The 25,179-nt window shown below is 35.9% G+C and overlaps 1 protein-coding gene across 15 annotated transcripts in view; it reads left to right on the top strand.

Annotated features, from left to right (window-relative positions):
* The window catches only part of KCNC2 (potassium voltage-gated channel subfamily C member 2), a 222,478-nt gene that overhangs the window by 98,379 nt on the left and 98,920 nt on the right, over window positions 1-25,179 (top strand). The gene's annotated exons all lie outside the window — the stretch shown is intronic.

Genomic DNA, 25,179 nt, shown 5'->3' with positions numbered 1-25,179 from the left:
TAGAAAATTTCCCTTACATGCCAATTCCCCCTTTTCTTGTCAACTAAGAGAGAGTTGACCTTTTTCTCTTAAAGCAAGTGAAATATCCTATAATTTTCAATATTATTTCAATTTAATTTCAATTTACCTTTCAACTAGCTGTCATGAAATTGTTCTTACTTTGTTAAAATGTGGATTTTATGTCAGAACACAGAGATTCTTATATAATCTGTCTTCTATAATTTCCATGATGAGGTCTCACTCATAGATATTCAAGACAAATGCCATTCTCAAAAGATTAACTGAGACAAACTAGAGAGCAAATGTCTTTAACAGCATTCATTGTGTTTACTAGATGAAGAAATGTGTAGCATAAAACTGAGGTGATAGAAATCTTTTTGAAACCTGCTTTTCTTTGAACTCACAATGGTTATTTGGCTTTCTCTCAACTAATGTAATAACACTATGATCTTCTTGTCCCTAATACTTGTCCAGAGTCAGGTTTCTGATTCTCATTACTGATATAATATAATCTTTCTGTAACAAGTACTTTATGTTGAGTATTTTTTCTTATGGTTCTTTGATGGCTCCTTGTAGAATTCAAGATAAAGTTTAAACTATTAAGTTCAGACTATTATCATTTATTTTCACCATCATCTTCGTGTTTTGCATATCATGATTTACTCCATTTGTGTCATATGCTTTTATTCTTGTGCCTACTTCATGAAGTTTACCCAACAAAGAGGCAGGCAGGGGCTAGGGGTGGCTTGGAGAGTTGAGAGGGAAACAGGACACTGGTGCTGGGAAATTATACTGATGGAAGGTTGAGTGTTAGAACATTGTATGACTGAAACCCAATCATGAACAGCTTTGTAAAAGAAGATAAATTTTAAAAAATGATTAGGGAAGATATTCTTAAACAGAACTGAGGATTACAAACTATGATATATTCCTTCCTAAAGGAGGCAGTTGAGAAAGGTAGTTGCTAAGGGTGGTGGGTGGATACCACGCTGCTTGTTTTGCTCCTCTCCTTAAGTGTATTTTAAAAACATTTAATTAGAAGAGAAGTATTTCATGGTATCTATTTTTGCACTATTAAGAATAGAATTAGTTTCAAGAATAGTCTACTAGGAATTACATATCATTGATTCCAAGCAAATTTTCAAAAGCTTAGTGTCTAGACTTAATCTGTACATAAAATTTGCTTTGAGAAATAGGATATTTTTGCACAGTTTTCTACTATGCCCAAATTTGAAAGTCAGATCTTAGGAAACTTGCTCTCAGTTTTATCATAAGGTGGAATTTTGAGTTCATATCATAATGTAAGAGAAATTTTCATCTCTGCTTTTAAAATGGCAATATCTACATACCAATTTCCCCCACCCCTGGCATATTTGTACAATATATTTTTTAAAATGCTTCTTTTTGAAAAAACATTTAATTCTTTGTTCTGGTTAGATAGGAATTAATTTCACTTAGAATTTACTATCAATTACGCCACAGGTAGCTTGCCAGGCTCTGCCGTGCAGGCGGGATACACTTGGTAGCTTGCTGAGCTCCCCGAGAGGGACGGAGGAATAAAACCCAGGCTGGCTGTGTGCAAGGCTAATGTTCCACTGAATGTGCTATCTCCAAAAACAGAAACAAGTCTCATAATGGAGACATTACTGGTGCCCACTCGAGCAAATTGATGAACAACGGGATGACAGTGCTACAGTGCTACAGAATTTACTAAATGCTCAATTAAAAATATAATACCTAGTAATACATAAATTATAATGGCATTTTGATCTAAGATTTTTAATTAAAATAAGTCTGAGTAGTAATGAATCACTATTTTTAGTGAGATGATGGCCATAGCACTGCCTGGCAGTTTTCTTGCTTTCTGGTTTAGTTGATATCTGATGTTTCATTTTACAATCTAACCAAATGTTAAATAAAATGAGAAAATGATGTTTATACTTGGAAGTTTGCTTTGGTGTCTTTTAATTGTATTAATTTATTATGTACTCTATAGAGCAAGTAAGAAAATCCTATCCTTGAATTTGTTTTACTTGCTAAATATATACTTAATCTATTTTTTACATAGTACTTTGACATGATTTACTTTGATACTGCAGCTAAGTGGAGGATGTAAGTCCAATTTTTCTTATTTTACATTATTGCTCATGAATTCATAAGGACTAATGGAGGTCAAATCATAGATGGGAAAAGCTGGAACATGAATTGTGGTCTTTAGATCTTAAATTCTGTGCCATTTTGTTTAAAAGGTTATTCTTGTATTTTGCTTAAAGGATGGGCTAGATTTTCTAAAAGGCTGAGACTTGAGTTATGAAGTGTGAAAGTTAAAAAATACTTATACATATACTGTGGTCATAAGCCTTTATTAATAATGTGTTTTGATCTGAGTTCATTTTGCTTAGTTTTTTTTTGTTTGTTTGTTTTTTGGGTCACACCCAGAAATGCACAGGGGTTACTCCTGGCTCATGCACTCAGGAATTACTCCTGGCGGTGCTCAGGGGACCATATGGGATGCTGGGAATCAAATCCGGGCCAGCCTCGTGCAAAGCAAATGCCCTACCCGCTGTGCTATCGCTCCAGCCCCTTATTTTGCTTAGTTTTTTCAAAAGCACAACTCGAGGAATAATTTTAATTATGTGTATATAGACTGTAAAAAATAGTGCTTTTTAAATTTATTTGTTGCTTAAATTCAGGACTCTCACTTAAGCAATAAGCCTGCGTCATTTAATACAAAAATTAAAAATTACTAAAATAAATTATTGCCATTGACCCAAGTTTATGGATGGAAAAATCAGATAGTGAATCTAGTAAGCACCAGAACCAAGATTTTACCCGTCAATTTTGAACTATTCCCCTACTCTTAAAACTTTTTAAAAAATAACACATTCCATTGATAATCAGCATACAAAAAGAGCAGTTTTCAAGGAAATTTAATAGAAATATTATGTATGGTGAAACAAACTTGTTCATGATTTATTCCCTAATTTTTCATTGATAGATTCAATGAAGAGTTGAAGGTTTTATATCGTTATTAGTGTTTAACATAATACATTCATTCTATCATTCAAATATTTCTGAGATATGGTTTGGGCATCTTAAAACAAAGTTATATGCCTATTTCTATTTAGGCTTGGATGATAATATTTTGTAGACCTCCAAGTTATAACTACAAAAGATTAGATTCCATACCTCTTCTCTTGTACTAACAGATGGAATATATTGTTTGTGCATCTGAAAGAATACTATGGTAGAATATAAAGTATTTTTATTGGTGTTGATGAACTTTATCTTTTGATTTCTGGAAATAATCTTTTTTTTTCATGACACCATTTATCTAAATACTTTGGGTTAGATCACTAACTGGTGTAACCCTAGAGCAGTAATAGCTAAAGCCTCCTTGTCAGAATTCAAATCACTTACTGTAGACACCACTCAATATTCAAGCTGATGGCCCAGAACCCTGTGTTCTAACCCTTCCTTGCCCTGTTATAGGCTTTTCAGAGATTTTGGGTAAAATCACTTAAGCATAAAATACTTCACTTTATTCCCCTATAAAGTGGATTTAGTTGGGTTTAGAATCACAATGAACCCCAGAAATGGAATAGAGAATTTTACCTGGACAATACTAGAAAGTTGAGTGAGTGGTACATATTCTAACCCATCCACTGTGGTTGTGGAAAATGAAAACCCAGTAATCTTGGTCTGTGCTTCAACGTGAATCAGCCTTGAATAAAGAAAGACACAGCTACTAGATAATTTCTGAAGCTATTAAAATGATCAAAGTATTTGCAATTAATGAAAAGTTAAGTGAAGTTGATTAGAAATAATAAATTGACACTCATAAAGAGACATAACCATTACTTTTATTCCATTTAAATTCATTTCATGTAAATTTTCAGCCTTCTATTATAAGTAAGAGGCAGTTCAGATGATAAGGCTAAAGTCCTCTTTGAAAGTGTTATGCAGAATATAGTAAACTTCTGAGTCAACCTCTTTTTTTTTTACATTGGGATTTGATTTGGTTTTAAACTTGCATCTGAAAGACAAGTAATGTATGTTTGTATTTAGTTGTGAAGATCAACTATTTGTCAAACTATCATTTCTTAAGTTATAATTACTTAACACTGAGTCAAATTCTCTCTATGCATTGTCTCTATCCTAAAAAAGAAATTTTCACAGTTCTTTATTATCCCCATTTTCATATAAAGAGGAAAAGAAACCAAAATTTTGTAGATACTAATAAATTATGAAGGTAGTAGCAGAGTTGTACAGATCAATAAAAATATCTTTGATCTCAAGCTTAGACTTTTATTCTTGGCATCATAAAGCTCACTGGGGTAAGAGAGGGAGAGGCTTCAACGTACACAAACAGAATAAAGCAACGAAATTATTATAGTCTTGCATATTGGTTTCAGATTCTGGCCCTGTCAGGCAGTTATTGGCTGAGTGTTCTTAGTTAAATCATTAACTTTCCTGAATCTGTTTTTTTCATTTCTATATTAGAGATAATAATTGTTATAATAACCCTACTTTACAGTTTGGAGAATCATTTGAAATAGCAAAGTAGCTATTTCAAATGGAGAGTAGCACTGTAGCACTGTAGCACTGTCATCCCGTTGTTCATTGATTTGCTCAAGCGGGCACCAGTAACATCTCCATTGTGAGACTTGTTGTTTCTATTTTTGGCATATCGGATACACAACGGGGGGTAGCTTACCAGGCTCTGCCGTGAGGGCAGGATACTCTTGGTAGCTTGCTGGGCTCTCCAAGAGGGGCAGAGGAATCAAACCCAGGTCAGCTGCATGCAAGGCAAATGCCCTACTCAATGTGCTATCACTCCAGGAGAGTACTGTACAAATAATAAAGTAGTTCATGGTGTTAGTTTTTTTAAAGCTTTTGTTTCCTGACTTTAACAGACCCTATCCTAGCTATGCTGGGATTAAAGCAATTTTTTAAAGAAAACAAATTTGGAAGTTACAGATAAAACAGCTCATTTTGTAGCCTCTCCATGGGGTACTTGTTGAATTTTTGTGAACAACTGTGAGCAACCTCAGATTTATATTTCTATTTATTAAAATGAAATTATTTTTAAATCATTTATTATATAATTACATAACATTATATTACACAATATGATTATATAAATTGTTATTATTAAAATAATATAATAAAATTTTTATTTATTTTAAATATTTATTTATATTGATATCTATCAAGTTGTGAATTTAATACTTATCTACACAATAGGGTTGTTGAGTTAAATAAAAATAACTAGATATAATGAGACCATATTCAACAAATAATTCCACTTAATATTTCAGTATACTGGTACAATATTTTATTCTTTATAATTTAATATCTTGTTTTAATTTAAACAGACTTGCCAGGCCTGAGAATTTTTAATAAAGTTCATCAAAAGTAAAGTGAAGAAGTACTATATTTAGTTTGGAAACATAGTTCCTTTTCTTATATGTCTTCCTATGTTTGTAAATCATGATAGCGTAAAATAAAAAGGGATCGCATTTATGGTTGTACCATGCTTGATCCTTTGGGGTATTATCTTTTTGACTGTGAAGAAAGGGTTATAACACAAAATACAATCTCCCTTTTCCTAGATGATTGCATTGAGCTCTTAATTGACATTTCTGAGCCTATTTGTTACTTCATTTTTTTATACATATCCCAAGAGTTTTTATTTTATTTATTTATTTATTTATTTTTAATTTTTTATTGAGTCACCATGTGGAAAGTTACAAAGTTTTCAGGTTTAAATCTCAGTTATACAATGCTCGAATACCCATCCCTTCACCAGTGCTCATATTCCACCACCAAGAATCCCAGTATAGCTCCACCCCGCCCCCTCACACCCCTAACCCCCCCATGCCCCTAGCCCCCCCACCCTAAGCCCCTCCCCCGCCTGTGTAACTAATAAATTTCACTTTACTTTCACTTTAATTGCATACAATATTTCAACAAAACTCACTATTATTGTTTGGAGAGTCCTCCCCTAAAGTCAGACCTGCTGAAAAGGAAGCATTAGATAATTTGTTTTCCATTGCTGGGGATGAAGAGGTATGAGGTCGAGTGACCACACTTAGTGGCCTCTCAGTTTTGGGTTTCTGTAATTTAGTATTTTAGTAACTAAGTCCAGAGAGATATCTGCCAGAAGTTGCATCGTTGCCAACTTGTACTTCTCAGTTACATTATATTCCACATATGAGTGCAATCTTTCTATGTCTGTCTCTTTCTTTCTGACTCATTTCACTCAACATGATACTTTCCATGTTGATCTATTTATATGCAAATTTCATGACTTCATGTTTTCTGATGGCTACATAGTATTCCATTGTAAAGTTTTTAAAATTTAAATCAAACCACATTGGTTCTCTGCTTAAAACTTTGAGAGTATTTTCAACTAGAATAATATCTATCCTCTCATTTATATACAATAATTTTTTTTTTTTTTGCTTTTTTTGGGTCACACCTGGCTCTGCACAGGGGTTACTCCTGGATCTACACTCAGGAATTATCCCTGGCGGTGCTCAGGGGACCATATGGGATGCTGGGAATCGAACCCGGGTCGGTTGCATGCAAGGCAAATGCCCTACCCGCTTTGCTATCACTCCAGCCCCTATATACAATAATATTACATATATTCTTAAAAATATTAATAAATTACCTACACAACTTAAAAAATATATGGAAGAAATTATAAATATACCAAGATATCATTTATATACTTCCTATCCCTTCCTTCAAATCATGGGTCAGTTTATTAGTGGCATTGGGGAACTTTGTGGTGGAAGAAGGTAGGTACACTGGTGAGGGTCTTGTGTTGGAATTCTGTAGACTGGAAGCCATAATTAACAGAATTACAAATCACAGTAACTCAGGCAATAAAAATTAAGATAAATAAATATATAAAAAGAAACAAAGTGAGGGTCTAGTGTAACAAACTAAGGCTCGCCAAGGGGCGCGTGCACTCGAGGGCTCTCCGGGCGGCTCTGTCTCACCGCCCACATTCGGTGCTCCGGAACCGTTGTGTGTGCTGTCAGTCAAGGGCAGGCGACGAAAGGAAGAAGGCCAACTGGTTGCTCGATCAGTTTATTTCATTCTCTCTTTCTGGATCTCTCCCTGGATCTGTGGATCTGTCCCACTCTTACAGCCTAGTTAAATCCCCCCAGCATGAGGGGTTTGGGGCGTACACACAGGTGTGGTCACCATCAATAGGGTTGAGGTTCCTTTCCCTCAGGGGATGCTTCTCCTAGGACTCAATTCTCTTTCAGCAGGAGGATCCACCCAAGGGGGAGTCTCAAGAGTGTGTTTCTCCTCTCCTCAGCCAGCAAACATAAGAAATCATAATATTAATCATTTTGTATGGACACAATAAGAGATGCATTAAAGCTTATAGAATTGCGCTCCTGGGGCCATCTCTATCTCAGACTACAGTGCTCAGACCAGATCCGTCTTTCCTATCCCTAGCAGGGTCCTAGTCTCGTCATTACTTTTTTTTTTTTTTATTAAATCACCGTGTGGAAGATTACAATGCTTTCGGGCTTAGGTCTCAGTTATACAATGCTGAAACAACCATCCCTTCACCAGTGCCCATATACCACCACCAAAAAAAAAAAAAAAAAACCCACACAGTACACCTCCCATCCCGCCCCCCCACCCCCTACCTTGTAACTGATAAGTTTCATTTTACATTCTGTTTACTTTGGTTACATTCAATATTTCAACACAAACCTCACTATTGTTGTTAGGAGTACCCCACTAGATTCAGACCTACTGTGAAGACAAATAAGGTCATGCGGCTGTGGTAGCGGCCGCGCGGTTTTGAATTTCTGTACTTTAACAAGAAGTCCAGGGAGATTTCTTCCAGATATTAGATAATTGCAGGCTTGAAAACCCAATCTGTGGTCGTCTTAATATGGCGGCCACTGCGCCCTTCATCCCCGGAGAGAAAGCGGCGAGAGAGAGAAATACCTTTCCCCTCCTGGACGGGCACGGGGCCGAGGCTTAGTTCTCAGGCTGGAGACATTCTGCGAGGAGTTGCCCACGCCGAAAGAGGTTTTGCTGTGTCTGGATTCACGCTTGTGCAGCTGCGGAGAGGCCGCACATGCGTGCGGCCCCCGGGATCACATCTCGGCGGTGGGCTCGTCATTACTTTTGGATCATGACACCATTTGTCTATGATCAAGCTCTCAACTTATAGTTAAGAATTAGCCACTTTGACCAGGCCCATCTCAATGCCAGGATAGCACATAACTCACCGCTTGCCCTGGATCCGTCCCGTCTCTCGTTCGGGACCCTGCTTTTGGGGTGCTAGGAACTGAGGGCAACTGAGGCTTAAGTGGAGAAAGCAGATGCCCAGGAGGGAATAATATTCGAAGCCAATTAAGCCCCAAGTTACAAAAACATAATATTGTCTTCTTGTGTCTATACAAAAAAGACATTGCTTTAAAGTGAATTATTCAAAAGGCATAAAGAGCGGAGAAAGGCAATGTTATAATATTCAGTGTCCTAGGAAGGTCTGACTTTACAAATTAGCAGAGTCAGATTAAGGGAAATCCGCGTATTAACTGTTTTGGGGAAGAGAGCATAGAGAAGTGATTACAGCTAAACAAAGGGATGGGAGAGATTCGGGAACACCTTGATGGGTGAGACTGGGGTAAGTCTAAACTCCGGGAAAAACCCGGACAAGCTCCTCGTGGCAAGGAGGGAGAGGACAAAGTAATGTCATCCTACAATCTAGGTCATCCCAATGGAAATAAATGCAGCCCTAAATTATGATGCCAAAAGTATGGGGGTGGGGAGGGAGCAGGTCTGGAATTATGGTGGAAAGATCTTGGCACCCTGGTACAGAGAATGGGGTTGCAGTACTACATGTAAAAAGAATTGAAATATTAGTGCCATTATAATAAAATAATGATGAAAAAAACTTTATAAAAGAAATTTATGTTTCAGAGTTTAAAGTCCAGGGCTAACTTTATGATTAGCACCTTAAAGAAGAAGATTCCTTCTTTCTTTCATGTAATGATGCATCTGGAGGTTGAAATTGAAATCATATCTGTGGAGAAGCCTTCCCGTGTTCAGAATGAAAATCTATCATCCAAGCCACTCTAGGCCCTACCTCTACACTTGATTGTTTTCATTTTGCTCAGCAGCCATCTCATTACTTATTTCATTTATTTCATACAATCTTCTTGTCTGTTGCTCCCCACTGGAGTGTTTGCTACTTCATGGTTATGCTTATATATTATTTTTGGCTCTGGCCTTGGAACCTGGTACTTCAAAAGTATTTGATAATGGTACACAGAAGTGAATAAAATCATTTACCTAAAAGCTCTACATTAAATCACAAGATGAAATTTGGTTTTTTTATTTGTCTGAAAATATTGTCATATATATTCACTCCAATGCCAGAGACTTTATGAAGCTCTCTGAAAATATTAGCAAGCACCTATTATGTGTAGGCTTTTCTGTTAGGACCAAGGTATTAGGACAAATGATAGGTCTGGTTTGGAGGAGAGCATAGAGCATTGAGTCAGGTAAGTGCACAAAGGACTTTGATAGGGCTTGAAGTGATATTTCAGTGGGTAGGGTGCTTGCACTGCACACAGTTTTCCCGGGGTTCGATCCCTAGCATCCCATATGGTTCCCCAGTCCCTGCTAGGAGTAATCCCTTCTCAGGATTAAATCCTGAGCACTGCTGTGTATGGCCCCAAACAAAGCAAAACAAAGCAAAATAAAAAGAAAGAACTTTGACAAAGGTTGATTGTTATGTAGAATTGCTTAGTTGCAAAACTACAAAAATGCCATTCAGTTTGTAGTGCACTGTGCCTAATAACAACAGAAGATCTTCATAAAAAATTTATAAAGAAGAAACTACCATTTACATATTTAGAGTGCTGAAAGAGCATATTTAGACAATCATTATTTATTTTATGAATTTAAACTTTAAAAATTGCCCTCTTGACCCTGTTCTTTCAAACATCTCATTTTTAGTGTTAGTTTTGTTTTTTTTTAAATCTTGCTGATGTTCTTCCATTGACAAATATATTCCCTGAATACATTTAGCATTGCCATTGTTAACAAATAATGAGATGAGAAAAGTTGCCCTGAATTGTTTGGGGAATGGAGGAAACTAGCATTTGACTTATAAGAGTCATTTGAAATTTCAAGACTGGTCATGGTTCTAACTCTTGTCATAAAGAGAGTATTGCAGTCTTTTTTGGGTTAGTTGTTATGGGTAATTTATGCAAATTGTCCACTATTTTATTGGTGAATGTAGTCAAGATAATATAAACAAAGCAGGGCCAGCTTGTTGGTGGTGCAGCTTCCTTCTACCCCAGATTTTCCTCTTTGTATATTTTGAAAGGAGCAGGGAAAATTAATTCAAACAAAAACTCCTCAGAGCATCAGGAAGTACATACACAAAAAATCAAACATTTAAACCTTCAAAGTTCTCAATGTATGGAGACAAATGTGTAATTAAATCTGGAAGTTACTTCTTTTTGTCTTCTCCTTTTTTCCTTCTTTTTAAAACTGTGATAAAAAAAGAAAGAAAGGAAAAAAAGCCCAATTACTGGTGATAATGAGAGTCAGGGAGTAACTGTGTCCAAAACAGAAGAAAAAGTGTGTTGCTATGTGAGTGGAATTTTAGGGAGAAAAATTATAAAAAGAAGCTTTCTTAGGCTAGGCTGGAAAAATAGAGTCAGAGCAAGGTGCTTTAAAGGTAGATGATTAAAGCAAGGTTTTTTTTTTTTTTTTTTTGGATCTTATTGGCTGCAAGGAATAAGAGCTATCAAACATAAAATGTAGATTTGCATATGGAATGGAGATAGACGAATCAACGGAGGTGTCAGCAAGAGGGTCTAATCCAGAGGGTGGGTCAATATATGGGCTTAGATCAACATGACTGAGGATATTAGAATTGATACTATCTTGTTTTAATTTTGTATTGCATGTTTTAATACTTTTATCACCCAATGATATAAATTTCAGGATTCGGGATCATATCTGATGGGAAAGGGCTCTACTCTTGGAATGGGTTTTTTTTTTGAGATGCTTCCTGTGGTTTTTCAGGGGGCAATGAAATGGTATGGGACTGCACTCTGGGCTACTATATATGTGGGGAGAAAGGGACCCTTCTACACTGCTGGTGGGAATGCCGACTGGTTCAGCCCTTTTGGAAAACAATATGGATGATTCTCAAAAAATTAGAAATTGAGCTCCCATTTGACCCAGCAATACCACTGCTTGGGAATATATCCCAGAGAAGCAAAAAAGTATAGTCGAAATGACATCTGCACTCATATGTTCATCGCAGCATTATTTACAATAGCCAGAATCTGGAAAAAACCCAAGTGCCCTAGAACAGATGACTGGTTGAAGAAACTTTGGTACATCTATACAATGGAATACTATGCAGCTGTTAGAAAAAATGAGGTCATGATCTTTGCATATAAGTGGATCGGCATGGAAAGTATCATGCTAAGTGAAATGAGTCAGAAAGAGAGAGACAGACATAGAAAGATTGCACTTATCTGTGGAATATAGAATAACAGAGTAGGAGACTAACACCCAGGAATAGTAGAAATAAGTACCAGGAGGTTGACTCCATGGCTTGGAAGCTGGCTTCACATTCTGGGAAAAAGGGCAGCTCAGATAGAGAAGGGAACACCAAGTAAAATGTGGTTGGAGGCCACATGGGAGAAGGGTGAAGTGTGCTGAATGTAGACTAGAGACTGAATACAATAGCCAACTCAACACCTTTATTGCAAATCACAACACCTAATTAGAGAGAGAGAACAAAAGGGAAGACCCTGCCACAGTGGGGGGGGGGGCAGGGGGATATGGGATTTGGTGGGGGGGAGGGATGCTGGGTTTATTGTTGGTGGAGAATGGTCACTGGTGAAGGGATGGGTTCTCGAACTTTGTATGAAGGAAACATGAGCACAAAAATGTATAAATCTGTAACTGTAAAAAAAAAAAAGTGTGTCCAAACCTTCTGGACCCTTAGTTTTGTCTTTCATTCTTGCTTTTCCCATGTGGATCTTTTTGAATGCTGTTTGCACATCATTTTTTCCTTATTGGAGTATGTATATTCAACCAGTTTCTTTCGAAAATAGTAGTTTTATTAGAATCTAAAAAAGAAAATAATATTATGGAAATTGTAGAAATTCATAATAATGATAGTAATGGCTGTTTTATAGTCTGCATTTTGAAATCTAATATTTTTAGCTTTACTGTTATTATTATTATCTTTACAAAGAACAATTGCAATGGTACTACTAAGAAGAGATAATCTTTTGCTATTATTACCTTTCAAGCTGGAGGTATGAAGTCCCATGTGAGCCCAAATGGCCATCCATAAAAGTGTTCTTCAGACACCCTTTTTAAACATAAAAAAGTAGGTTTTGCAGCCAACTTCATAGCTCAATGCCCTTGAGACAGAGGGGTAGACTGGTATTGTGCTCTCTTCTAAAAGTTATAATTCATTGACCATGTTACTTTTTTTTCAAAATTTGTCCAAAATTTTTAACTTAGAAAAATGGAATTTGATGTTCTCATGCTAAAACAGTTACTTTGCATAATCTAAAGAATGATGTTGGGGTCTGGAGCCATAGCACAGCAGGTAGGCCTTGTATGCGGCCTACCCAGGCTCGACTCCCAGCATTCCATATGGTCCCCTCAGCACAACCAGGAGTAATTCCTGAGTGCGTGAGCCAGGAGTAGCCCCTGTACATCACTGAGTGTGACCCAAAAAGCTAAAAAAATAAAAAGATGTTCATTTACAGATAGTGACGCCATTCTTTTAGTTCAACACTGTGCCAAGGAACTCAAAAGAAAATAAATTATATCACTATTCTCAAAGAAGAGGTAGTTTTTGTGTAGTTATAATGAATGCTTTCAAAGCAGGGAATCCAGATATGAGTTTCAGGTATGCGTAATATCATAATTACATTCATTATATTTTCTGGAGAAGGCAACATGTGAAAGAAAAATATTAAGAATTTCCCAAGTAGAACAATGAATAGATTTCAAACTGCAACTCTGACTTCCACTTTATTTATATTTATTTATTTATTTTAATTTTATTTTTGCAGAAGCAAGAAAGTTTTTGTTGAAACTTGTTTACAAAGATGTGAGGGGAGACGAGGTGAGAAGTACATGTTTAAGACATAACATAGGCTTCTATTGGCAGGAAATAAATAAGCCAGCAAAGAAACAGAGAGACAAACAAGTAAGATGCATGTTTAAGGGAGAACATGGACTTCAAATGCAAACCTGATTTCTAGTTTAGTAGGAATTTAATGAAGAGACGCCAGTGTAAATATCATATAGAGAGGGAAAAATGAACATAGTTCCAGGTGCACTCCTTTAAAATTATTTGCGTGCTTATCTTAGAAAAAGATACGAAACAAACTAATTTAATACAATTTTTATATATTTTTATATAGTTTACCTTAAGTATATTAGTAGAATAAAATATATGAGGTTATATATAATTGGTATGAATTTTGGCATTTTCACTTACTAGCTGTCCGTTTACTATGATTTATAATGCGAGTTCCTTCATCTGTAAATTTGAAAAGAAATACCTTTTTCATGGGTATATTATGAATATTAAATTAGATGATATGTAAAAGGCAGAAATCTTTTTTTATTTAAGAAGTTATTTTATTATTTTTTATTTTATTTTTTGCTTTTTGGGTTACACCTGGCGATGCACAGGTGTTACTCCTGGCTCTGCACTCAGGAATTACTCCTGGCGGTGCTCAGGGGACCATATGGGATGCTGGGAATCGAATCCGGGTCAGCCGAGTGCAAGGCAAATGCCCTACCCGCTGTGGTATCACTCCAGCCACTAAGAAGTTATTGATATCAGTTCTCTTTTAGATTCTGAGTGCAATAGTATTTACATAGATCAGTGTAGTCATGAGATATCGAAGTTGACAGTTCACTAAAATTTCTAGAGAAAGGGTAACTGGAAATATGTAAAACTAATTGGATTCCGAAATAACTAAAAAACTAGAAATATGCTTTAGTGAAAACATTGCAAATAAATGTAAAGGAAAACAGTTTAATGTAAGTAATTCTGGAAACAAAGAAGAAAAGCATCTGGAAAAAGTCTGAATTCCTCTTGTCACTTAGGCTTTGATAAACCTCTGTGGGCTAGAAACTATCCTCCAATATTTCCTTCTCATTTCTTTTTCTTGATAGGATATTATATTTAGAATAGTGGTGAGTTATATGAGATAGTTTTAAGTGAGTAAAACTAACGTTTAGTTTGCTCATTACTATATTAATGTGATGAGACCAGTGCCTAGTATTAATTACATACTCTATATGTTCATCAAACAACTAACCAATACCTGCAAGGTATTTAGAAACTAGAAACTACTTTATTTTTCACACATTGAGGACAAAGTACAGTGAAAATAAAGTGTCAAAGTCTTTAAACAATTGCTCACAATTTTATCTTTCAATTTTGCATTTCACTTTGTTTAGAGATCCCTTTTATTAAAATATGATTATCACTAATTGATTTGAGTCTTTGACATTTGATCAATTATTTAAAATCTGGTCAATTATTTTGTATGTTATTCCATAATATTTTGGGAATCTCTTAATGAAATACTGTGTTGAGTCAAAATTTAATGTAAATTGAGTTTAATTTTCTTATTTTTCTTTTGATAATCACAAAACATGCTCAATGGAATTATATATTTATAAATAATGTAATTTTTTGCATGAGTTTACTTTGGATTAGGAAAATACATTTAAACATAAGTAATAAAAAAGTTGGATTGTTTTGATAAAAAGTGGCACTTGTCAAGATTTTTTTTAACTTTGTAATTCATGTGCTTTAATAAAATAAAATTTTGAAAACTAAATAAAATACAAAAATAATCATTCCCTGGAATCTCAAAATTATCTTTTTTTACATTTGTTATTTTGTTTTCTGCCACAAAGGATAAGTTCTACCAAGAATAGAAAACCGTTGTTAGTTTGTCTCTAGGGAACTTTAATCCCTCTTTCCAGTTCCAGCTTGAAAATGACTCTTGAAGCCATGGAAGGAGAGTAACATCAAATCAATACAGAAATTATATGTAAATATATATGTATTTGCTTTTTGGGTCTCACACCTGGTGATGCATAGGGGTTACTCCTGGCTTTGCAGTCAGGAATTACTCTTGGCGGTGCTCGGGGGACTGTATGGGATGCCAGAAATGGAACCCAGGCATGCAAGGCAAACGCCCTACCCGCTGTGCTATTGTTCCAGCCCCCAGACATTATACTTCCATGATTTGGGCTCTATTAATAGTACTTAAATCACAAGGTCTTGGAAATCTCCTTCCTCTTTAAAAGATGTTGGGTGGCAGTGGCTCTGCTTAAGAGAATCCAGCCCCAGCACATGTGAGATATGCCAAAGCATTGTGGGATAAATTCAGAATAAATCCAGCTTGTAAATTTTTATTCCTAAATTGGATATCTGTATGCTTTCCCAAAACCATGTTTCTGTTCCCTGGAAAATGCCACTCCTGGCTTATGCACTCAGGAATCACTCCTGGCAGTGCTCAGGGATATGGGATGCTGGAAATCAAACTCAGGTCGGCTGCATGCTAGGCAAGCTGTAATATCCGCTGTGCTATCACTCCAGCCCCAATAATAATAATTTTTAAACATCTAATCTGTTTTCTCTATGGATTATGCACTATGGATATATAATATAAAATACTTTTATTATTGTGACATTGTTTCTATTTTTGTCATATGAAGTAATGTTTGGGAGACTGATGTAAGTTGTAGTAGGCATCAGTACTCAGCTACTTTTGTTTAGAGCCAGGGGATCCTTTAACGCAGTACTCAGGAAACCCAGGCCCAAACTGCTCTTATGGTCGACTGCCAGGCACGAGATGATGTGCTGCTCAGTCCTTGTGGTGTCAGCACTTACCTGGATCATGTCTGTAGTGCTTTGGGGCCTCCAAGTCTGTACCCAGGAATGCTGGAGAGACGATGTGGTAGTGGGGATGTAATTCTGGTCAGAGCATGGTAGGCATATGCCCTCAGGGCTGTAACTATATCCTGGTTCCAATATTTAGTATTTTATTGCTGAATAATGCTCTAATTAAGGTACTTTATCATGTTTATTCATTTATCCATTGATAAGCTTTATTATTGCTTGACTTTTGGTTTTTTTGAATAATGTTCTATATAAATATTGTCTACAATTTTCTTCATGGACAGGTCTTCATTTTTCTTGAGTATATTTCTAGGAGTAGAATTGATGAGACATAGGGTAAGTTTATGTTTCACAAGTTGAATAACACTGTTTTTTTATAATAACTGTGGCATATGCAATCTTATCAGCAGTCCATCAAGTTTTCTATTTTTTTTACATAATTCTCAGTGTCCATTTTCTAAAAATTTTAAACTATTAGTGGTATAGTGGTTATGGTGATGTGACTTCTCATTGAGTTTTTGTTTACATTTCACTGTTTTGGATGTGGGGGTGGTTACACCCAGCAATGCTCAGGGGTAACTCCTGGCTCAGTGCTGGAGGGACATTTCTGGCAGTGCGAAGGGGATCATATGGAGCTGGGATCAAACTAATGCCTGTAGATGCAAAGAACAAGTTCCAGACCATTGGTGCATCTCTGCCTCATACAGATTCATTAAAAGTTTGTTTGTTTGTTTTAAATTCTAGAAGAGGTTTTAAATGACCAAATGTCTTAGGTCTTAGCACTAACACATGATTTAATTCTTGTGATACATATTGTTGAACACAACTATAGAATCAGTACATAAAGCAGATACTCCCCCTTTTATCTCTCTATATGTTGAATTTAAAATATGTATTTTGGGGATTTAGATTTAAATTTCTCATTAATAGTGGGTAGTCCATGTATTCTTAAACACAGCTCCCTGAAGTAGGAAAGTAAGTATGACATTTGGAATTGGAGGTTTGAGAATTTTTTAAGATTAAACTAAACTGGATCCTCTTTTCTTTCTTTGAAAAATTAGAGGAGAGTAAGTGCTTCTAGTGTGCAGATTCTCAAAGAACATATTTCTAAATGATTAATGAAGCTGGGCAAAGGTTGAAAATTCAACCTTCAAGAGATAATGTTGAGGACTTTTATTATGAAAATTAAGTACCTTCACCTTTTCTGGTTCAAATTCCTTGCTATAAATATTGTGAGTAATGTCACTACATTAGTTTTAAAGTATTTACATTTTTCAGTGGTAGGCATTGTCATCTATATATTTACTTTGACCACATCAACTGTTCAAATGTTGGAAATATATAATCATATACATCATTTCTATCATAAAATGTGTGTACTTTCTATGATATTTTTATCAAAACATTTTTGTCTTCCAAACTATGTTTATTTACTTATTTGGTTGTTAAACTACACTCAGTTGCTTATCCTTTATGAGAAATTGTATCTACAAAATTGAGTCAAAATTTATGTTTCCCTGTCAAACAACATTGGTTCTGTTTTGTTAGATTTGAGAATTTTTAATGAAGTTTAATTTTATATAATTTGCTGATCAAATACTATTGATTGTCAAGAAAGATGACATACATGCTCTACGCATTATTAGCATTATCTAGTATTGGCTTGGATATGGTGACTTATTCTTTTCCCTTTTGGAGGAATCTCCCTAGTGTGGGGGCTTTTCCTGTATAGACTGGCCTGGCGGTACTAGTTTAGTGAGTGCTCTGACCTAGCACTCCTGGAGTTATCAGGACAACACAAGGCAGTGTAGGAGTGGGTATGGTTGGAATAAGGACAGCAGTGTGATACCTGGATAAAATTTAGGGTCTTTGGTCTCTGTTCTACTCTTGGGTTGGTTGACTTTTAAAAAACCACTGTCACTGTCATTGTCATCTCGTTGCTCATCGATTTGCTCGAGAGGGCACCAGTAACGTCTCCATTGTGAGACTTGTTACTGTTTTTGGCATGTTGAATACACCACCGGTAGCTTGCCAGGCTCTGCCCTGCGGGTGAGATACCCTCGGTAGCTTGCTAGTCTCTCTGAGAGGGACAGAGGAATCGAACCCGGGTCGGCCACGTGCAAGGCAAACATCCTACCGCTGTGCTCCAGCCCCCTTAAAAATAAGTATTTAATAGTTGCATGGTTATATTAAATATTAAAATATACATGAGATATTTTTTTATAGATTTTTATGACTTTTTTTTGTGATTTTCCTGCATTTGTTGGGCCTAGTTAACAAGGTTCAGGCTTGCTTGATCAATTATGATATATTCTGATCTTAAAAAATCAAGAAGGTAAGTAAGAATTTGAACTTAAAGAGTAAGCAAAGAATATAGATAGTCTCAAAGATAAACACGCAAAAGGGGAAAATGGAGGAAGAAAGAACATAATGCACATTTTAGTTCTGAGAGCATAAACATGGAATAGTAAGGCTTGAAAGGATAATAAAACAGCAATTTTGGAGGGATTAACAAATCAAGGTCAACACAAACACTTTTTAAGGTTTAAAATGTCTTCTGCCACTTATAAATCCTGCTGGATTAGATATCAGATAGTAGGTAAGGCACTTGTCTTGTATGCAGCCAACCTGGATTTTATCTCTGGCACCACGTATGGTCCCCTGAGCACCATTCAGAGTGAACCTTGAAAGCAGAGTAGTCCTAACTGCAACCCAAGGGCACCCCCTCTCAATGAAAGTTCTGCTGAGGGGCTGGAGCGGTAGCACAGCGGGTAGGGCCTTTGCCTTGCACGCGGCCGACCCGGGTTCAAATCCCAGCATCCCATATGGTCCCCTGAGCACGGCCAGGAGTAATTCCTGAGTGTAGAACCAGGAGTAACCCCAGTGCATCGCCGGGTGTGAACCAAAAAGCAAAAACAACAACGAAAAAGTTCTGCTGAGCTAAATGTAATCTTTAGAAGTTGTCTCTATCAGGATTCAACTGTTTTTTCTTCTTTTATTTGATAGTTGGACAAATAGTTTATAAATAATTTTCATAAATAGTAGCATTGGATATTCTTATATATTCATAATTATTTGTGCTTATGTAAATCTTCATGTCACACAAATAAATGTGAAAATGCTAATTAATTAATAAGTAAATATAATAATTTTAAATAGAAAATATGTCTAAAATCATTAAAATATATTTATTAATATGCAAGATATTAATCTATAACTTAATGTCTTGTTATATTCTCTAGAGTAACTTTTTTTTAAACATATTTAAAGACATATTTAAATAGGGACTCATATTTAAAGACAGTCTGCACAGTTAGACTCATGTTTAAGACAGTCTGCACAGCTAATGCACTGCCATGGTGCATTAACATTCCTCATCCCGGAAGGTAACTTTGATTCTATTTTCAAAGTCTACTGGCTTATATTTGAACTTAATTTAGTTTTCATTATTATTGGTATGTCTTCAGATTGAACACATCTATGGAATCATGTAATAGTCCTGTTAATCTTACTTTTATGTTTTCTTTTGGTTCTTTAAGCCAACAGCTGGTCTCAGGGCTCACTCCTCAGTCTGCACTCAGAGATCACTACTGGTGGGATTCAGGGGGCCAAATGGGGTGCCAGGGTCAAACCTGGGTCAGCCATGAACAAGACAAGCACCTTACCCACTGTAGTATCACTCCGGCTCTCTCTGACTTTGTTTGTATAACTCCCACAAGTTGCATTATACCTTTCCATAACATTTTAACTTCTCTTTTAACTGAATAGTTTTCCATTGTATAAATATACCAACTCTCTGTCTGTCATTTATCAATGCATACTTCAGTTGTTTCCATATTTTAGCACTTATAAATAACATTAATAAGCATTTTGATGGTTACAAAAATTTATAGGGGATGGATTCTTTTGTGAATGTGTGTGTGTGATTTTTTAGTGATCACTTTTTTTTTTTCTGAAAAAATGGCCTATAGCAGAAATAAGTTTGTGGATCTCTGCAATAGGGAATGACATCTGTCATTATTCCAAATCATTCTCTCGTTCTCTCTCTCTCTCTCTTTATAGTATTACTTCATAGTAGGAGCCTTGAATACTTGCTAGAGCTTGTCTTTTATAAGGTGCATTTTTTCTCCTTTCCTGAGAGTATCTTTTAAAAGGTATCAGAAACCCTAGTAACTATAAAGATAAAATCTCTCAAGCTTTCATTGGTGCAGAAAGCAGCAACTGAATCTGCATGGTGGCCATGCTCTTGTTTGCTGCACGGCCTTCTGTAACTGATCTTCCCCAGTTGTCCCTGAAACATCCTTTACTTTTAGATACACTAAAAGCAGGTGACCTAAAACATTTTGGTGAATTGCTCAGCTTTACTGGGATTACCTCCTCTATAAAGGAAGTACATGCAATACATTAAGTTTCTTTTTGTAAGTTTTTCTTTTGTGATATCTTTGAACTTAATTTGATTATTTACTGGTCTAGATAAATCTAGAAGGAAAGAAGGATTCTAGCTCTCTACTCAGTACCTTCTTACAGATTCTCACAGATGAAAATTTGTAGATTATTTAGTCTCAGAATTTCTGCATAGTTAAAGATATTCTTATTTTATTTTTCCAGGTGACACATTGGCTTTGTGTCCCTTTCTCTCAGTGGCCCGTGAATGTTAGCTTCTTTTACACTTTGTTATTTTAGATACATTTGAATGTCATGCTGATTATTTTTTGTTTTTAAAATTTCTTATTTTATATAGAAGCTTAGAAACTTTACCTCATCTTAGAAATTCAGAGACATTTTAAAAAATGAACATAAAATATCATTTATATTAGTCTTTTCTGGGATGTAGCAAATCTTTTCAATCTGCAGCTCAAACGTTTCTTCAGTTCAGAAAGTGTTTTTGTCTATTGTTGGCTTGATTATTCGCTCTCTCTCCATCTGTTCCTTTTCCTTCATCCAGAATCTTATTATTTGCATATCAAACCTCTTGTATTTTTCCTTTAAACTTAACTTTTCTCCCATGATATTCCTATTGATCTTAGCTAATTCTTAAACTTTTCATCCTCTCTTTGGTGTCCTCTACTGATTAACACAAATCAGATTAGATTTTAAGTCCTCAAACATATCCTTTTATGCTTTAAAAAAAAGCTGTTATCAGTCTCTTTTTAGAGACTATTTTAAATAAATCCCTTCAGTTTGAGATTTTAAAAGTCCTCTCATGGTTTCTGCATTCCATTGCCTATTTCTAGCCATCATGTCAGTTTATAGATTACAGTAGGTGCTAGCCAATCAGGGAAAGGTATTATTAAACGTATAGCATTTTGTTCTCTTAGAGTTGCACAAAAAAGAAAATGAGCTACTTATCTTCTGATGAGGGTCCACAAAGTTATTTTATGAATACTCTGCTCCCATAACTTCTGGGAGCTAAAATTTCTCATAAGTGGAACTTTAGGTTCTCAGACCCAGGTAATTACTGCCCATATCCCAGAAGAACCTAAAGACTGCCGGGTTTGAGGTTATTTCTGAGGGCATCAAAATCCAAATGATCACCCATAGTCTTTGACTTCTGGTTTCCATCAAGACAGAAAGGAGAGCCAACTTTTTGTTTGACTTCTTGGTTCTTGTTTTAAGCCATTAAGACTGAAGAAGGGTAATGGGAACTTCAGGTAAATTTTGTCTGAACTGGAGTGATAGCACAGCAGGTAGGGCGTTTGCCTTGCACGCGGCCTACCGGATTCAATTCTTCTGTCCCTCTCAGAGAGCCTGGCAAGCTACTAAGAATATCTCGCCCACACCACAGAGCCTGACAAGCTATCCGTGGTGTATTCAATATGCCAAAAACAGTAACAAGTCTCACAATGGAGACGTTACTGGCGCCTGCTCGAGCAAATCGATAAGCAACGGGATGACAGTGAAATTTTGTCTCTCCAGAATCTCCCAAGTCATTCTATAAGATTATGATCATAAATGCATAAAAGATAATGCCATGAGGTTCTCTATGTGCCAAATTGTATCTATTTCCATATCAAAAAATTCTTTTTTATATATGTATGTATACATATGCATATATAATTATTTACCTTTTTACTTTTTACTTTTAAAAGAGATAACAGAGGCTTAGGTAAATAACCTTTCTACAGTTATATTAATAGGTGGTGAAAATTTTGATTCAAATTTATTTGGATTCTACTCTCACCAGTCGGTAAATTGTTTACTTTCCAAGTTCCCCTGATCTAGATTTCAAAGAAATTGTGAAAACTGCTGTAATATTCCATTTCCTTCCAAGCATACACATGAAATTTTCATTTGAATAATATTTACAAAGTTACATGGCAGTACCTGGTAGTTTGAATTTCACATGAAATGCTTTAAAAAAAAAACTTAAAAATGTTCATCAGCACAATCTCAGCTTTAAAACTACCACACTGGATTCATGAAAATACCATTTCTAATTTGACTTAAAGGGGTTTAAGCAGACTCCATTTGCAAGAAGCTGTAAGTACTGGGTGAGGGGGTGTAGACGAGAGCAAGCGGCAATGACTTATGAAAGCAGCAGCTGGTTTGCAATGGATAAGGACAGTTAAAGGAAAGGCTTAGTCATGGTAAATAGCAGTCCTAATTCTGAATTTATTTTTTCAATAATTTCTTTTAAGGTGAATGCTAAAAAAGCAATATTGAGGTTATTTTTCCAGAAGTTCTGGAAATTGAAAAGAAAGCTGATGACAGGGTCACCTGCCTCTGAATAATCCGTTCAATAGACAGGGAAAATACAGAACAGACAAGTCTGCAAATTAATTATTCTATGCAATCATGTAATCCCATGTAATCCCATCAACAGCCAAGATCCGGAGACTATATAAAACAAAGCTCCTGGAAGCTCGAGGCCTGGCCACGGGACCTCTTATAATCTAGCCCACTGATGTGCCTAAAGCAGCACATGTGTTTGGTTTTAACGTACTTGCTTATTCTCTGATATACATTCTCCGTCCCTCTCGGAAAGCCCGACAAGCTGCTGAGAGTATCCTGCCTACATGGAAAAGCCGGCAAACTCCCTGTGGTGTATTCAATATGCCAAATACAGTAACAATAATAGGTCTCATCCCCTGACGCTGAATGAGCCTCCAATCATTGGGAAAGACAAGTAAGGAGGGGCTGCTAAAATCTCAGGGCTGGGGCGAATGGAGACGTTACTGGCACCCACTAGAGTAAATCGATGAACAACAAGATGACAGTGATACAGTTATGTAATCATTACTGGAATCAAAGGCTAGTCACTGTTCTCTCTAATTTTTAATTTAAATTTGCTTTCAAGCTCCATCATGATACACTATAAGGAACTACGTTTGAGATATGGCTTGGCTACAGAATGGACATGGATATTTTCCATACTTGCTAAAAATTCTGAAATAGGTAGATGAAATATATTATCAAAATGAGGTGGGGACTGGATATACAAGGTAAGCTACTGTTGCCAAAGGTATCTCATTTTGTATTGATCCAGACTCTTCCCTAAATGATTTCTTTGTATTATTATGCATCCCTTGTAGTCCGGGAATGAACAAGATTTGGTTGAAGCCAAGTATTAACATTTATTTGGCTTATTTGAAATTTCATTAGAATTCCAATCCTAGGTATACTATCCAAGAAAACTTTGAAAGGGGTTTGTGTTTCCCGAGTATAAAGGTAGTGCTTATATCCATAAAGGGAAAAAAAAAAGTGTTTCTCACTCTGGTGTTCAGCTATACAAACCAGAATTAGAAGTCCTCAGTTATTGACTGATGGCTGCTTTGTAAATTAGGTGACAAATCGGTTGAGCCCAGTTGGTCTGGTAGATGCAGATCAGGTGAAAAGTTATTGAGCAATAATCTGTCAAATTTCAATCCTGAACTTCAGTGGAGGCTTCTCCCATCCCTCCTGCCCCCACGCCCCCTACTATAGCAACTCCCTGGAAGTAGATGCTTCTGCATACAACAAAACAGGACTGGAAATTCCTAAAGCCAGGTCCCCAATAGCTTCCAGTTTGTTACCCTGACAAAAATGAAAAGACTTCAACTTGGCTTAGATTTCTTGTTATCGTCACTGTATCACTATCATCCCGTTGTTCATCGATTTGCTCAAGTGGGCACCAGTAACATCTTCATTTGTCCCTGTCATGTGCTAGTGTAGCCCAATGGTGTCTGCTCGCTCCAGGAACACGAAGAGAACGTTGTTGTTACTGTTTTAGGCATATCAAATAAGTAGGTCATGGATAGCTTGCCAGGCTCTGCCATGGTTGTTATCTTAATAATAGAAAAATTTTAAACTTTATTTTTTCTCTTATTATGGATCTGAAACCCAGCAACCTAGAGAATAATGAGTATCATGCATGATGCTACTTAAAACACCAGTCATTCTAAGTTAGCATTTGCAGAATTAGTTGCTATATTTTGGATACTTTCAGTTAGTGTTATAGATCTGCTCCCCGACCCCTCCCTATTCCCAGCCTCGTTTAAGGATCGCATTAAGGTCCTTATATTTATACTTGGAAGCATGTGCTCTATCTACTATTGGGTCACTTTTCAGCCAAGATATCTTTTTTAAAAATTCATCTTTATTTATTTATTTATTTATTTATTTATTTTTGTAGAGGTAGGTGGATAATCACCTGAATAATGGTAATAAATTCTGCTTGGTATTTACTATTAATTTATTCAGAAATATTAATTTTTACGGTCAACTGAAGTATTTTATCAACTCCCCGAGGTCATTCTAAGGAGGATGAATGTAGGTGATTTTTAATTTTACTTTGTTATTGTTTTTTTTTCTCTTTCCACTACCATCTTTTCTGTGAATATAGAATTTAAAAGTAAATTAGGTTTATATGCAGAATTTTGACTGCTACTTTCAGAAAATAACTATCTGGAGAGCATTGTATTTTAATATGTATCAAGTAAAAGCAATTCTCTTGCAGCTCTTCCTGAATACATTAGGAAAGAAAGCTTAAAAAAATCAGTAATTTAGGTCTTATTTTTTCTTTGCTTGGTCTTATAGCTACTCTGAAATTTACTTATTTTTGGTTTATTATCAGATGTCTGTTACTCATTTGAGTTTTAATCTTAAAAATTTTAACTATGATATGTTAAAGCTATTTTCAAGGGGCATAGCACAGTTTGATATATTCTGTCTGTTCTTTCTGCTCCTCAGAATCAGAGCAAAGATTTGAGAAGATTAACTGGCCATGT

This window comes from Sorex araneus, chromosome 10 (assembly GCF_027595985.1).
Source record: "Sorex araneus isolate mSorAra2 chromosome 10, mSorAra2.pri, whole genome shotgun sequence".
Lineage (NCBI taxonomy): Eukaryota > Metazoa > Chordata > Mammalia > Eulipotyphla > Soricidae > Sorex > Sorex araneus.
This window is presented reverse-complemented; position numbering and strand designations above follow the sequence as displayed.